The 3696-nt window shown below is 32.7% G+C and overlaps 1 long non-coding RNA gene and 1 pseudogene across 1 annotated transcript in view; one reads left to right on the plus strand and one right to left on the minus strand.

The window, feature by feature from the left end:
• The window catches only part of LOC106344289, a 9110-nt pseudogene extending 6728 nt beyond the window's left edge, over positions 1 to 2382 (minus strand).
• A 319-nt stretch (positions 2383 to 2701) lies between these two features.
• LOC106294299 overlaps positions 2702 to 3696 on the plus strand; it is a 6868-nt gene continuing 5873 nt past the window's right edge. The window contains exons 1-2 of the long non-coding RNA XR_001260804.1: positions 2702 to 2817; positions 2954 to 3041. This is a non-coding gene — a long non-coding RNA (uncharacterized LOC106294299). The remainder of the gene's footprint in view (positions 2818 to 2953; positions 3042 to 3696) is intronic.

The raw sequence follows: 3696 nt of genomic DNA on the forward strand, positions 1-3696 counted from the left end.
ATAACTCATTTGTCATTTGCTTTGCTAAATTGTTAGAAAGAAAATTTTAGCATAATATAACTCATTTTGTCATTTGCTAAATTTATGGTTTTTATTTTTATTTTTTATTATTTAATTATAATATTTTCATTTTATATTTGAAAGAGAAATGAATTTTCTATGAATTTTCTTTCAAACAATATTTTTGTAAATGTATTTTTTTAAAAAAATAATCAATTTAAATTGAATATAATTATTTTTGACATAATTTGAGTTTTCGTTTACATCAAAACTTATCATATTTTAGGATAATTTTAATTTAAAATGTAATTTTCATATTTTTCAAACAAATTCTAAAAATATTTTTTAAATATTTTGTTATAATTTTTTAAAAAATATTGAGTTGCATTTCAAATAAAAAGGTAAAGATATTAAAAATATTCTAATTAAAATATGTAAAATTTAATATAGTTTTAAAGAAATGGTCAAAAAAAAATTACACATAAAAAAAATCATGATATCGGAAACAAAAGAAAAATTTATGTTTTTACAATTATCTAATTAACTATGTATACTCATTTTTTATATTTTTTATATGATATCACACATTCGTAAAAAAAAAGATAGTGTAAGATGCAAAAAAATAAAAATTTACTTAATGAATATAATATGAATGAATTTTACAAATACATCATTTAATAAAATAAATAATTAAAAACTGAAAATTCATACTCGCACTAGCGCGCGGATCAAGATCTATTTTCACTTATAACTTATAACTGACCTATTAAAAGAGCAAGCTAAGAGTTACGTCAATAAGTTTTTTTTTTTTTGAAAAAAAAAGTTACATCAATAAGTTTCATCTACGACAAAAAAAAACTCTGTTAAACCTGATGATGTTGATGCGGAATTATTCTTCAACTACATTCTAAATTTTAACTTAGGCCCATAAAATCTTTTTTTCTCCCACAAAATCTTTATAAACAGAGTAACACTAGAAATTGATTGGGTATTTTTTCAAAAAAAACATTAGAAATTGATAAAACCATTTTCACGCATCCGTAACTCAGCCAACAAATAAGGTTACTAAATACCAACTAAGACCAATGAAAAAAAGAAGCTCAACCTCATACGTAAGTAACGTAACCAGCATATTCACATTGTCCAGCACTCTCATTTTACCAGTCATCTTAATCGCGCAACAACATTAGCTGATGCAAAATCTGTCCTAAACAAACATCAACTCAGTGCAACAAATAAACATAGACCTAACAAGAAGATAACACATTCACATATAGTATACTTATATATATCACACTTAAAGTATATTCCGTACGTAGGGTGGGCCAACCCTAGTATATTATATGTATTTATTTATCTGTTTTGCTTGACGCATTTCCTTTGCCATCAAATCTTCCATGACAGCTAAAAATATACGCTTTCCTCTAAACTGAAGTTGGGCGGCCTAATAGTAACCAACCATTGTAACCTCAAGTTAATTACTAATGATATATATAGAGAATCAATTAGCAAATTAGAAGATCTTTATGTGGTTTCAACTAACCTTGTTTTCGCTGTCACCGCTAAAGGATGCACCATCACAATACCGGACTTTAACTTTATTCCAATTGTAAAAGTCTATAACATTGATTTTCCACAAAAGAAGAGTATACATTCAATAACAGTTCCACAAACATCAAATCTTTTGTTTCATCAATAAGGGATCTTGAGAAAGACCTGGATTTTCAGAGGCTTTATCGCTTAGTATTCCGGTAAATGCTAGCATTTTTTTCCATTAATGTGGACGATCTGTAACTACTTCTCTTACGGTATTGACAATTTTTTACGATGTCACACCACGCACCACCCTTTCAACAAAATTGGCCTTATTGATTTAGGCGATCAATTATGATACGTTATATATGCATGAAGATTATCCTATGTACGAACCTGCAAGTGAATGATCCAGTTGTTTGCTCCTGAACCGTACCCACGATACAAATGATATCCAGGCACTGACCCATCCAGACACACTGCCACAACAAAGTCAACCTTACATCAATAAAATATGAATAAAAACCTATAAATATTAATGAACCGTTTATGTTATATTTTAACAAAAATATTTTCTTAATTATAAACACGAGTGAAACAGCAGCCCTTTCAATTTTGCAAAACTATTTTCTCACAAGTCACGATTACTGTAGTTTTTTTATGTAAGAAATTAGAATATGTGGATTTAATTTGAATTAGCCTCTATAAGAAATGAATGGGAAGAAGATTGTTACTGGCTCCTTTGGCAGCAGCGGCTTGAACAAGAGTGAGTTCTACCATCAAAACACTAGCACCATTGTCTTGTTTCTCATAAACACTTGTGTCCTTGAATCTATTAAACAAGTCCATTTCATCAAAACCAATTACCCCATTTGTAAAAATGCCTAAGAGAGCGAGTCCTGCAAGACTCCAACTCCACAAAGCGCATTCATTCTCCTCTTAATTAGGGATGTTAAAACGGGTACGGCGCCCGCAGGCTTTGACGGGCAGAGTTTAAACAGGTAAAACCCGTATCCGTTTATTTATATCTAAAACTTAACGGGTTCTTACAGGGTCTACCCGTTAAGACCCGTTTATAAACGGGCGTTGCTCCAGTATAAACGGGTACCCTATTTATGTATTTTTTCTCACACAATATATGAAACGAAGTCGTTTTTGACTAGGTTTTCTACATCTCTTTCTCCTCAAACTCATGATTCACCGTAGATGAAATCTGGAAAAGCTATATGAATCAAACTTGAGAAATCGAGAAAAGGGTCCTTTGGTTATCTTCACTAGGCTAAGGTAACTCAATCTCAGTCCCGAAACTCTTGTTAGCCTCTAATCCTCTTGCTGTTTGATTTCCTGCAATGTTGATGTTTGTCTGAACTTATGGAAGACACTGATGGCATTGGATTTTGATTTTGACTCTGGGTTGCAGGTTGCTTTAGTTCAAGACTTCAAGGGTTCGTTTTTGCTGTGACTTGTGAGCGTTTGTGCTGTGAGTCTGTGAGCGTTCAAGTCTTCAAGTGAGTTTCTCTGGAACAGCTATGTTTACTCAGTTGTCGTGTGTATTGTTTAAGTTTCTCTGGAACAGCTATGCTCACATGTTAATGGTCGCTTCTGTGCATTGAGAACAATACCTCCACTACAAAAAAACAGCGGTATTCTGACGGACATTCCGACGGAAAATGAAATCCTCGGAATATCCCGAGGAATTTCCGAGGATATTCCGAGGAAACACAAAATTTGGTTTCTTCGGAATTTCCTCGGAATATACCAACGGAATTCCGAGGAAATATCAATCCGTCGGAATATTCTTATGGAATACCGAGGAAAAATGTATTCCTCGGAAAAAACCGATGAATTCCGAGGATATATTATAGCCGTTAGAGAGCCGTTGGGGATTTTAAAAATTCTGAGGAAATTCCGACGAACTAGCCGTTGGCGTCGGAATTCCGTCGGAATTTTCTCGGTCTGTCGGCAGGATTTCAACTATAAATACAAGCACCCCTCTTCCTCTTCATTCACTCCATATCTTCATCTTCCCTCTTGCTCTCTTTACACACGAATTTGATTAATAAAAAACATGTCTTCTTCAAATTATTTTCGTTCTTAGATCGATCGACCTCATTTGGATCCGAACACGAGATTGCTTACGGAAGAATACCAACGAGGTATAAC

This window comes from Brassica oleracea, chromosome C5 (assembly GCF_000695525.1).
Source record: "Brassica oleracea var. oleracea cultivar TO1000 chromosome C5, BOL, whole genome shotgun sequence".
NCBI classification, from domain to species: Eukaryota; Viridiplantae; Streptophyta; class Magnoliopsida; order Brassicales; family Brassicaceae; genus Brassica; species Brassica oleracea.